The sequence below is a fragment of the Mya arenaria genome, chromosome 3 (assembly GCF_026914265.1).
Source record: "Mya arenaria isolate MELC-2E11 chromosome 3, ASM2691426v1".
In the NCBI taxonomy this organism is placed as follows: Eukaryota; Metazoa; Mollusca; class Bivalvia; order Myida; family Myidae; genus Mya; species Mya arenaria.
The window spans coordinates 91,484,800-91,498,716 of record NC_069124.1 but is presented as its reverse complement, the minus strand read 5'-3'; the positions used below and the strand labels follow the sequence as shown (position 1 = coordinate 91,498,716).

The 13,917-nt window shown below is 36.5% G+C and overlaps 1 protein-coding gene across 2 annotated transcripts in view; it reads right to left on the bottom strand.

Moving 5' to 3' along the window:
- Positions 1-12,557, bottom strand: part of LOC128229259 (FMRFamide peptide receptor frpr-18-like) — a 101,461-nt gene extending 88,904 nt beyond the window's left edge. For both annotated transcript variants that reach the window (XM_052941054.1, XM_052941058.1), the window contains exon 1: positions 12,394-12,557. The gene's annotated coding sequence lies outside the window, so the exon portion shown is untranslated. The remainder of the gene's footprint in view (positions 1-12,393) is intronic.
- Between the last annotated feature and the right edge of the window lie 1,360 nt (positions 12,558-13,917).

Sequence of the window (13,917 nt, the reverse complement as noted above, 5' to 3'; positions counted from 1 at the left end):
AATGTTGTGTACCTACAATAGGCTGAGTTGTAATGTTGTGTACCTAAAATAGGCTGGGTTGTAATGCTGTGTACCTAAAATAGGATGGGTTGTTATGCTGTGTACCTACAATATGCTGAGTTGTAATGTTGTGTACCTACAATAGGCTGAGTTGTAATGTTGTGTACCTACAATAGGCTGAGTTGTGATGTTGTGTACCTAAAATTACCTAAAATAAACTGGTTTGTTATGTTGTGTACCTAAAATAGGCTGGTGTGTAATGTTGTGTATCTAAAATAAACTGGGTTGTAATGCTGTGTACCTACAATAGGCTGAGTTGTAATGTTGTGTACCTACAATAGGCTGAGTTGTAATGTTGTGTACTTAAAATTACCTAAAATAAACTGGTTTGTTATGTTGTGTACCTAAAATAGGCTGGGTTGTAATGTTGTGTGCCTACAATAGGCTGAGTTGTAATGTTGTGTACCTATAATAGGCTGAGTTGTAATGTTGTGTACCTAAAATTACCTAAAATAAACTGGTTTGTAATGTTGTGTACCTAAAATAGGCTGAGTTGTAATGTTGTGTACCTACAATAGGCTGAGTTGTAATGTTGTGTACCTAAAATTACCTAAAATAAACTGGTTTGTTATGTTGTGTACCTAAAATAGGCTGGGTTGTAATGTTGTGTGCCTACAATAGGCTGAGTTGTAATGTTGTGTACCTATAATAGGCTGAGTTGTAATGTTGTGTACCTAAAATTACCTAAAATAAACTGGTTTGTAATGTTGTGTACCTAAAATAGGCTGAGTTGTAATGTTGTGTACTACAATAGGCTGAGTTGTAATGTTGTGTACCTACAATAGGCTGAGTTGTAATGCTGTGTACCTACAATAGGCTGAGTTGTAATGTTGTGTACCTATAAAAGGCTGAGTTGTAATGTTGTGTACCTAAAATTACCTAAAATAAACTGGTTTGTTATGTTGTGTACCTACAATAGGCTGAGTGGTAGTGTTGTGTACCTAAAAAAGGCTGAGTTGTAATACTGTGTATCTACAATAGGCTGAGTTGTAATGTTGTGTACCTACATTAGGCTGAGTGGTAGTGTTGTGTACCTAAAAAAGGCTGAGTTGTAATGTTGTGTACCTACAATAGGCTGAGTTGTAATGTTGTGTACCTACATTAGGCTGAGTTGTAATGTTGTGTACCTACAATAGGCTGGGTTGTAATACTGTGTACCTAAAACAGGCTTGGTTGTTATGCTGTGTACCTAAAATAGGATGGGTTTTAATGCTGTGTACCTAAAATAGGCTGGGTTGTAATACTGGTGTACCTAAAACAGGCTGGGTTGTTATGCTGTGTACCTACAATAGGATGAGTTGTAATGTTGTGTACCTAAAATAGGCTGGGTTGTTATGTTGTGTACCTAAAATAGGCTGAGTTGTAGTGTTGTGTACCTAAAATAGGCTGAGTTGTAATGCTGTGTACCTACAATAGGCTGAGTTGTAATGTTGTGTACCAACAATAGGCTGAGTTGTAATGTTGTGTACCTACAATAGGCTGAGTTGTAATGTTGTGTACCTACAATAGGCTGAGTTGTAATGTTGTGTACCTACAATAGGCTGAGTTGTAATGTTGTGTACCTAAAATTACCTAAAATAAACTGGTTTGTTATGTTGTGTACTTAAAATAGGCTGAGTTGTAATGCTGTGTACCAACAATAGGCTGAGTTGTAATGTTGTGTACCTACAATAGGCTGAGTTGTAATGCTGTGTACCTACAATAGGCTAAGTTGTAATGTTGTGTACCTATAATCGGCTGAGTTGTAATGTTGTGTACCTATAATTACCTAAAATAAACTGGTTTGTTATGTTGTGTACCAACTAAAGGCTGAGTTGTAATGTTGTGTACCTACAATAAGCTGAGTTGTAATGCTGTGTACATACAATAGGCTGAGTTGTAATGTTGTGTACCTACAATAAGCTGAGTTGTAATGCTGTGTACCTACAATAGGCTGAGTTGTAATGTTGTGTACCTAAAATTTCCTAAAATAAACTGGTTTGTAATGTTGTGTACCTACAATAGGCTGAGTTGTTATGTTGTGTACCTACAATAGGCTGAGTTGTAATGTTGTGTACCTAAAATTACCTAAAATAAAATGGTTTGTTATGTTGTGTACCTGAAATAGGCTGGTGTGTAATGCTGTGTATCTAAAATAAACTGGGTTGTAATATTGTGTACCTACAATAGGCTGAGTTGTTATGCTGTGTACCTAAAATAGGCTGAGTTGTAATGCTGTGTACCTAAAATAGACTGGGTTGCAATGCTGTGTACCTAAATTAAACTGGGTTGTAATGTTGTGTACCTCAAATAAACTGGGTTGTAATGTTGTTTACCTGAAATAGGCTGGGTTGTAATGTTGTGTACCTAGATATAGGCGGGCTAGTTTGGCAATTAACCTAAACATAGGCTGTCTAGCTAGGCTGTGTACAAATCACAAGCTGAATTTTAAGTCAATGTACTTAAACATGAGCTAGCTAGTTAGGCATTGTGCCTGAACATAGGGTTGCTGTTTAGACAATGTATCTAAACATAGTCTTCCTAGTAAGGCTTTTTACCTAAATATTGGCTGGGTAAAGATGCTGGGTAGGTAGGCAAAGTACCTAAACATAGGCTGGCTAGTAAAACAATGTGCCTAAATATAAGCCGGCTAGTTAGGCAAAGTACCTAAACATAGGTTGGCCAGTTAGACAATGTGCCTAAACATAAGCCGGCTAGTAAGGCAAAGTGCCTTAACATAGGTTGGCCAGTTAGACAATGTGCCTAAACATAGGCCGACTGGTTAGGCAATGTACCTAAACATAGGCTTCCTAGTAATGATATTTACCTAAAGATCGGCTTGATTAAACATTTGCTAGGTAGGCAGGCAATGAACCTAAACATAGGCTGGCTAGTTAGGCAATGTACCTAAACATAGGCTGGTTAACCTTTACATTGGTTGGGTATTTAGGCAATGTACAAAATATAGGCTGGCTGGTTAGACAATGTCACTAAACATAAACCTGCTAGTTAGGCAGTGTACCTTATAACAGAACTTTCATTCATCACCATTAATATCAACATTACTGAAACAACATACCCAACTAGAATCTCTTTTTTTAAATCGTCATTTAGATATAGACGTGACAGAAAATAAAGCTAAACACGTTTTATTCCTTTAACGTTATGTGTACTTCAGTAAAGGCTCTTGACATTAAGACGTTTTTTTAAACAGTTCTATGACTTTCTAGAAAAAGTCCTGAAATTCTGTAACATTTTTAAATGGATACCTATGGATTGTATCCGTATCGCCAGTTCTTGATAATTCCACAACTGAAGGCCTATATGAGGACAATAGCCTCCGGTGATCCCTAGCAAATATCTCCCAAAAGAGAAATATATTATAGGCTGAACTTCATTCTTCGCTTATGCCCGATTTAATTTACAGTTTTTACATGATCAATTTGGTAAAAACGACTTTGAAATAGGATCGCAACACTGCCTTGCAAGATCGACGAATTTAGATCGAAATATACAGGAAATAATTCATACTGATTGACTTCAGAAATACCAAAATCGCCAAGTCTTCTTGACGTTTCACGTATGTGAAATCAAACATTTCAAAAAAGTAAATTTATTTGAAGATGATAAATGTTATTAGTGTTTCCAAATGGTGACACATCCAAATAAGCGGTAGAAATGTTCAATCTGTTAAAATCTACAATGGGCACTTTATGAGTCCGCTATATTTCGTTTGCTAATGTGACAAACCTGTCAATTTAAATTAATATTTGGATGCATTTTTCGTTTTTGTGGAACTCTGATGTACTGAATAATTCATCATGATGCGACAAGTACAGGGCTGGATCGTTTCAAATTAAATAAATACGCAAACACATGTGTAACAGTCCAGTGTCACGTTCAGTTGTTGTGGCAATATTAAGAGTAATACATATTAATAAAAAGATGGTTATTTACTAAACGTTAAGCTTTTAATTAATATGGGATTTTGATGGGATTGCCAATATAAGCTCCTGACTATAGTAGCCGAAATGTTTACACTTCTGCTTGCCAAACCTAACTTTCCGTGGTCTGTACAGATTGAACGCTTGCGTCTATGAATGAACTCAGTGACCAAAGGTACTCATGCAACCCAAACTTTAAGTAACAGTAAGATGATAAAGTTAATTCTTAAATGATTAAGAATGGGCAGAGTGAGCGTAGCGAAAGAGTCCTTCTTAATCATCAAGAATTAACTTCAGGTTATCAAACTGACTTGGAATACAACGTTATTGGTTGATACATTGTCTTAGCAAAATATGACATAGGGAGTGTGTATCGCATGAGTGACAGTAAGCAGAAGTTTAAACACCCGCGAAATTTGAACATCTTAATGATTAAGCTTAGTAATGATACCTTAGCAATGATTGCCATTTGTACAATTCCATTTGCTGGAAATGTAGGTTGTATTGTTGTATAAGTTAACAAGTGAGATATCACACAATGATATACGTAACCTAGAAACGCCTGAGACCAAGGCTTTGTGGTCGCTGCAGTATATTAAAGTCTAAGATGTTCTAAAATAACTATAAATTCTATACAAAGCATTTTATGTGTGTATTTTTTCGTATAAGAGAAAATTAAATGTATAAAAAACACTGTTTAGTATTTTGTGTTTTCCGAGTGCTTTCTCGGATGGTGGCAGCGATAGCCATTAGAAAAACTATAAACAAAAAGGAAATACACTCCCAGACAAGGGTAAACTGGGCGACATTATTGTCGGTAAACGATTTAGTGGATGATTGTAGTAGACTAGTTTTTCACCGGACAACTGCAATGTGAAGGATACTGAAGCCAATGTATTCGAGTGCAGAGGCCTAGCACAGCCGTAGCAAATTAAATGTGTTGACAAGCCTGTTACAACCATGTCCAGAGGCAGATCTAGGAGTTGACATTAGAAGGGCATAGGATAAAACCTAGTATCTGTGCACTTTAGCCCGCTTCAAAAAGAAAACTGAAAACTACAAACATGGTATGTGGGCTAACAATAGCCTAAAATGATGCATACTTGTGTAATTTATGTCTATTTGTTCAACTATATTGACATATGTAAGGGGACACTCACTCAAGGATCAGCTACTGATGTTCATCAATCAACCGCCGTAAAGTATTATTTCTACTATGCGTTGTGTACGTACATGTAAACTTTACGCAATTTGTGTACCACATCAATCATAGTTGAGTGTTTAGTGTGCCTACGAGAAACTTTCGCCTTAAATAGGAATTCATAATGAGATTTCCCGGCAACATATCTGCTTTTCAAGTTACCAATCTTCTATTCCAGTGATGTTTGATTTTCCGACACCATTAGGCCCATTAGATGGTTCAGGTTTTCCACAACAGAGCTAAATAAGTAATACAATAAATAAAGCATTTCAACAAGATAGATCTCTAGCAAATTAATAAGCTGTTATTTCTACCCTTTAGATATAAAAAATCGTGAAAAAAATATTTCACACGTTGTACTAGCAGGGTGGGGTCACCACGGGTCACAACCGATGTAAACACACAAGTGAGTGACGTTCATTTCTAAATATCTTTTTGACAAGAACGACCTGAGAATATATCTTAGGCTATAAAAAATATGCAATTTTCTGCATTTACACGTGTGAAATATTTTAGATTTGCTTGTATTTTAAAGATGCAATCCTTGGCCAAAATTTCAACTTGACGAAATTTTGTAGAATGATGGAACGCTGAAATATTGGCCGAGAATTACGTGTACGTGTACTAAGTATTAACCTTTCTGATGGTATTGTGATTATTTTCTCATCTGCATACTAATGCACAGTCTAGTACTTTGGACAATATATTTAATTACTGTAAAGATACGTGGCGTTGTTAAATAAATGTGCATAGAGACAAACGTTCTCACCAAGTTCCGTCAATCTAATGTTTTAACTCAGACGGAGCATGTAAAATACCTGTTGGTGCAAATGTTATGTTGAGCTCTAGGAAACCGATAAATGAGCCGACATGAAGTCCTAAGGGATTTCATTAACCGTCCTAAAGGCGTTACCCAAATAGTTATCAGTTGACGAAGCGATTGCGTTATTGTTTTATTGTTCTTCTGTCTTAGAATGTCATTTTTGTGACGTCTTGTGTTGTGCCAGTGTGATCTTTCCACTTTGAGGATAAATGATGAGACTAGTGAGCGCTCTCAAACTGCTGTAAATCCCCGGTGGTTTCTTAGTGTTCAATGATCGTGCCAAGGCGGTACCCTCATAGTGTTCAATGATCGTGCCAAGGCGGTACCCTCATAGTGTTCAATGATCGTGCCAAGGCGGTACCCTCATAGTGTTCAATGATCGTGCCAAGGCGGTACCCTCATAGTGTTCAATGATCGTGCCAAGGCGGTACCCTCAACGTTTACCGTTTTTGTAATGATGTGTCTCTTGTTTGGTGTGTATTGGTCTTGATAAGTGTGCCTTTAAATATGAGCGTGGTAAAACTTACGACTACTGTGATTGTGTCTGTCGTTGTCATTGTGTTGTTACAATGTGGCCTTCATAATGGAAACCCTTTCTATCGTTTGACAAGATGTACTGACGTTTTTCACCTCGGGAAACGTAGTATCAAAGTTTAAATATAGATAAAACTGTATCAAGCGGCTCTTGCCAAATGCCAGGTATCAAGGCACTGATCAATCATCGTCGATATTTTAGACATATGTAATACCATTAATGTCAAGTCATATTTATAAACCTTTTTGAAGAACAATTTCGAGGGTAATGAAATCGATAAGCACACCATATCCTAACAAATCTAAAAAAAAAATACCATTCTTAAAAAGTGGCCGACTTTATTTTCAGCTGCTTTTTAGAAAAAAAGTATCCATACATTCCATTCTGAAAACTGAGAGCAATTAGTTTCAAGTGAAAGTGGAAAACAAAACCAATGTATAAGGAGCAGACACTGGCGTATAAACTGACGTTTTTCGGTGAGGAGACTGTAAATGCTGACCTCCGTCAGCGATGCCCACTGGGTCTGTCCCTATAATCTCGATTGTATCAATTTGAATTCAACTCGGTGAGAGTACCTACAGACTTGTGAAAGCATACGTTCATGGTAATGTCAATAGTACAGGTGAAATACACGTATATGTATACATTGGTTGTATATTTCGTTGATAGTATCTTCTTACTATAATATTTTTTTCTATGTTAAACAAGAACATTGTTACCTTTTACATTGTTGAATACTATTAATGTCGCTTCATTATGCGGGAAAAAATAACGAATCGTTCTCTGCATACGTCCTGTAGGGAGTGTATCAAGGTGGACATATATGTAGATAAATTATTATCTATCAAGTCAGAATCTAACATATTTTGTCCATATAGCCTACGTCACGTATGCCCGATTTCCATGATATATTTGCCAAAGCGGGATGTCAGCACTGTCTTACAAGATCGATGACTTTATTAAAATATACAGGAAAATAATCATACTAATTGACTTCAGCAATTCCAGATTCGCCCTTGCTGTTTTTAATGTTTTGCGCGTGGGAAATCAACTCAATAGTTAAAATGGAGATCGTTCAAAAATGATAAAAGCGATTAGGTGTTGTTTTTTTAATGGTTATGAGTTTAAATTTTAAATAAGATCTTTTATTTCCTCCATATATGGAGAGCATAACATAAATACAGTAGGTTTAGTTGGTACCATACAGTACAATACAAATGTCAAATAATGCATGGTTTTACATACACAACAGAAACTGTAGGGGTTGAGCTGTAAAATATTGCAAATTCAAATCCATTGAAGATTTAGGGGTTGCTTTTTTACATGTTATTTGCTTCAAAAAAAGTTTTTAATTGATTTATAAATATAAGTTCATAATGTAAAATACCGGCCGCTGGGTGGGGTAAGGCGATACAACAACAGACCGGACATTGTACATTACTATGTGTGTTTGAATTTTGTCGTGGCCAAGGTTGCATGTTCAATATTGTTTTCATCACATGTTCCACAACAGTGTAATCTACCCAGTAGCTCAATTTTCGAATCAGAATTTGAACCATATGTCACTTTTCAGTTGCCGTTTATGGTAATATACGTCATACATTTTCCACTTCAACATACGTTAAGTATATTCAACTTGGACTGAATACCAATATTTTCAGCGTTAAGCTATATACATTAAAGCTAATTACTGTGTTTATGTCCGAGGTATAATGGTCAGTATTGTTCCGGCCTGTAATTACCGCGAAATGGTTGCCGGCTGGCAAAGCTCCATTATGTTCTTCAGACAACAAATTGGCCTTAACTATAGACTAGACCAAACATGCCATTATAGACAATAAGGATATTTACGTCAAATGGCAGGAAAATCAAGCATTGTTCAGCTTGTCCATTCGTCAGTGCGATTATATAGCCGATCCATTGCAACTTAGAAAACAACCTACATTCTCAGCCAATGGAATTGCAGATAGGCATTCATTAAACACTAGGCATAATCATTATGAATTTCAATTTACGCGGTGTTTAAAGGTCCACCTACTGCCACTCATCCGATACACACTCCCTGCGTCCGATTTTGCATTTACAATGCGTCAGCAATTGAGGTGGTTTCTTAAGTGAGTAAAATGACCTGAATAAATATTTCAATGATGAAGAAGGGCTCGTTCGCTACGCTCACTCAGCCCATTCCTAATTTTTAAGATTTTACTTCATGTCATCTAACTATATCAAAAAGTGTGCACGATGTTGAACGTATTCAACTTAAGAAATAGAGCTGATTTGTTTGAAACGTTTAGTAACATTCTAAGGGACTTGAGTAGAAATGAATTACTTCTGATTTGGTAAAAGTTACAAACCAATTTTGTACTGAAGGGTAGACGAGAACATAATAACCTACCAAGGTCTAAATTATCCACAGAAAAGAAACATTGATAGCGTTCATTACATCAGTTGCCAGGGTACATTTGGCAATGATGGCTTCAGGTAGTATTAAATTCTTTCTGAGATCGATGACTTAAGATTAAATTATGCGGAAAACATATCCTACTTATTGACTTCAGAAATATCCCCAGCTGCGTCTCCCCAGGGGGAAATCAAACAAAGTAAACAATAATGAATGAATATAAACTTCAATTTTGCGCGCAAACGTTCGGTTAATCAGACAATGGACAATATAAAAAAACATGAGGCCAATATGCTTCGTTCGCTTTAATGCTACGTTTACACTATGTTCCCGGTGGCCACGGCAGCCCCGTTTAAGACCACCCTGGAGAAAACGGGATAAACGTGAGACAGCGCGGGGGAACGAGATATGCAAACGTGACAGACCGTTATTGCCGTGCATGCCGGGCCAGAATTTTAAACTGTCAAAAAATTTGCCACGGCAGCCACAGTAGATGATACACGCAGTAGGTCATAGTAAAACGGGGTAAACGTAATGACACGTGACAGTACGTGACAGTACGTAATAGGCCGTAACACAACTTATAAATCGTCCGTGGGGGGGGGGGGCGGGAATCACATGTAATCCCCGGCATTTTGTCACGTTGTGCTTCGTTTTGTCACGGTTTTCACGGCAAGCTAGGGTGAACGATAGCCGTTTCGTTAAGTTTCATTTGAGGTGAAAACACAAAATCTTCTTCATCTTTGGGAATTCATGTTTACTTGTCGAAGTATTCTGATACAGAGATACAGTGATTGCTGATGTTTGGGGGATTTTATTTATACCGTGGACACAAACGTAATCCAAAGTTCTGCGGTGTTCGCGTTTGAAGGAAGCCTTGACAAAACGTGGAAAACGCACAACTGGATGAAGACGTGAACAACGTGAGGAATCCCATCAGAACGTATCGGACCGGGACGCAACGTACATGCATCCCTGGTAGACCGCGCCCGGACCTTAGTGCGCCTTGGACGAACCACTTGTTCGCCCCTACGGCTTGTCACGGTTACCTTGATAAAACGTGAGGAAACTTAGCACAACCTAACAAAACTTGTTTATGGAGACAAAAATGGCCAAAATCACACGGCGCATTACGTTTCGGGCAAACGGGGCTGTCGTGGCCACCGGGAACATAGTGTAAACGTAGCATAAAAGAGCACAAATAAACATTTAATTATAGGTATTTTAATTATAATGTTATTAAAGATGCGCATTTATATATCAATGTTACACCATGTTGACAGTCGGTGGCTATAAATAAATAGTAACGTTCTACAATGAGTTTATTGGCCGTGTATCAAATTTAAATTTACTGCGAATTGCAAATGAACGATATTTTGTGCGACATTTTAGTATTAGAACATCATATCAATCATTTTTGGTTTATTCACTATACATGTATATGTACATGTAACCAAAGAAATAAAAAATAAATCAATAAGTTTTTTTAGTTTCAAATGGTATATTTGTAAATGAAACGTAAACAACGACATTAAAATTTAAGCATTGCCGTTTATGAATGCTGTAATTCGAACGCCCAAAAGCAAACAAACAACAACATCTTAAGGTTTGAACTTAGTGAACTAGTTTTCAAGGTAACAAATTCTTATGTTTACTCTCCTCCATGTTTTGAACATTGATTATCCGACATTCTTTCAGCTAGATTGTAATACAATACTCAGAACGTCTAAACGAGCTGGATTTTATTGATGATTAATGAGGTTTCCTTTTTTTCTTATATGCAAAACAAAATCAAGAGTAAATATTTGACATATAATGTTCGCTATTAACAATATTGATGTAACAATTTGACTCATGCAGGGGAAATTGATGGTAAGTAGATTTAGCCTTTTAACCAGTTCAAATGGTGAAAGGACCCACAATACAATAGACTCTCTTGTTCAAATTTAATCTAAAGGAAAACATGTTTTTTCAACTGGGTCAATATTTAAATATCGTATCCATGAAAGTAATACATTATATCACATGAAACTGTCAAAACCGGTGAGTATGGACGAGCATTTAACTTCACTGGTTAGAAACGAGTCGCCCTGATGTTGACCAGTCTTATGTATTCGATAGCGAAGCTTTGCGAAAACAAATATTACAACTATATATATTTCATATACGTTAACATGTATGCCAATTGGCGAACACGTTAATTTCCATGTCGCTTCCCTGTCACGTGTTCTGTGATCAGTATATGTTCCCTATAGCATTTAAATTGTGTCTTTGTTTTCGGAGAGGAAAGAACAGAAGATAAATACAAACATTTGTACATGGATAAGGCAAGCAAGATAATTCAACGGTGTCAGTGACAAAATTACCGGAATCAATGCTGTGAAAGGCCTCCTCCACAACCAAAACAAGACACACATGCAAACATTCAAGAACACATGTATACACATTTTCAGGATTTTTCCTGTGGTAAATCGTATCAAATCTCGACATATCGCGAACTATGATTAGTGTCGAAATCAATAAACCTTAATGATATGGCACTCTACCAGCCAATTATACCAATCATTAAACTAATTAAAGAAAGCGGAACTGGCCGCTCATGAACCCCCGGCCCGGTGTTATCAGGCATGATAATCTGATAGGAACACAGGTGCTGCCATGGACGTGGATGGACGGAGATAACAATATGGCCAACAACCGCTCACACAACACTGCCGACCATACCTGATTTCCCCTAAGTATATGGTATATATATATATATATACAATGTTTGTTAGTATATTGAGTAATCGTAGTGCATTCTCGTGCATTCTAGCAGAACTACCACAAAGGTAATAAAGATAATAAACAGCTATTATGCACAAAAACCTATTTTATTGCGTTTTTATTCGTTTTAAATTGCTTTGTTAAAGTAACTGAAGTAAATAAAGGAAGAAATAAGTCCCCGTAACTAATATATTATATTAAAGAAACCTTTTATAACGCAAACACTTCAAATAGCTCGAATTAAGTTCATTAATGTTGTTCAGTTTCGTTTTAATAAACATCGCGTCCCAACCAAACATAATTTGCATACATTACATTTTAAAAGCCTTACTAAACTTGTTTTATTTGCCTTACATTTTACTTGTGCTATCATTATTAAAAATACTTAATAGGACTAAACAAACATTTTTGCGTTATAAAGCAGTTTTTGTGTGCATTATTTTTTACCGTTTTAAGTTAGGTTTGATAAAAAGTTCATTCATGAAATGGGTGAGTTCTTTTAGATACGTTACAATAGACATTTCCGCTGTTGAGTCCACATACAAATATTTCAGAGCCTTGGACGATTGCATCTAATGTAGAAACAAATATGAAACCCGCCTTTTTAACATACACGTATTCGGAATGTTCAAGCTGAAGATGTTGTTGTTGTTTTTAAATTAAACAGTATAATAAAATTCTTACCTTTTGTAGGAATTCCGTCACAGCTAGTTCATGTGAAGCACATATTTGACCACCCACATAAACCTTGTAACTGCACAAATCACCAGAAATCAAGATTATTAAACACTGAAATGTAAGCCACTAGCTGATTGCTCATTATACTGTTCATGCATCACGAGGGCTTAATTACCGTTGTCCTCCGCGATCATTGTATCGGCTATGCGAGTGGGTGCAGCGTTCTCTATCGAACCTTATAATGAGCTACAGGTATGGTCGCTTCGATTGAAAAGTGAACCTTCTTAAACGATTTTAGTTGTTTTATAAATCTAAATATTAAATATTCCTATCCTTTCAGAAACATTATATATATTATATGCGCATTGTTCGTCCGTGTGTTTAAAACTACGAGGAGGGACCGCTATTCCATTTAGTTCATCTTTTCCCATCTCGCAGTTACAAAGAAGACATTATATACAAGGATGAAGTGAAGCTGCACCGCCCATCATTACAACAGTTAGATATCACTTTCAACTCAACGATTTGTATATAAGTGAAGTCCATGCCATTACGATGTCACTTGTTCAAGCTACGATTACCATTAGTATACAAATTATATTCCAGACAACATAACAGTAATTTCAAATTGCGTTTTGTCGATCCTCAACTGACTCCATAAAAGATCAATCGTATTTATGGAAATGCAGAAAAATAATATGTCCTGAAACAATGTTTAGAGAGCTACTTTGTCATAACAAAGCTTGTGCTTCATCGAGTGTAAACATTCCTACCGATGTCCGTCTCTGGAGAACTGTATAATCATCAGAATTGTATTTGATTGTTTAATAGAGATGCGGTGGTTTTGTCTGTTGTTACATCAACTATCTAAAATGGTCAAATGCTTTTAAATGTTGATGTAATGTTACGCTGCCGTTTGAATATGATAAAACGAAACCAACCGCGAATAATTGTGCAAAGACAACGTATAATTGCCACGTGGACATTACAAGCCTTAAATTTAATTATATATATATATGTTGTTTATTAATCACATGGGAACTTTTGTATGTTATGGTGTAATACAACATGTATTCTAGTATATGTTTTACAAAATAATATAATGTGAAACTGGAGAAAATTCTCATGTTCCAAGACAGCTTAGCAGACACTGCGACATAGTGTATGGTAAGTACACACATTTTACGTCTACTAAGGCATTGAGACGTCGAAATGGACGATTACGTTTTGCTTGGATCTGGACGCAAAACGATGATGGCCTGTTACGTTTCGCCATTTGCACTCCCTGAGAATCTCGGATGATAATAATGATGACGGTAGTACGAACAAGATAACAGCGTTCTAACGAGGGGAACAGCAATTTGTAATTAGATGGGTCAAGACTATATATCAACCGAAATAGTCTATAATGGTATACTAAATGAAGTACACATCATTATTTCTGAAACATCCCGACTGTCTACTGATACTGAGGGCCAGGAGGTAATAATGATGATGTTGCAGTCGAACATATAATTATGGGAACGGTTG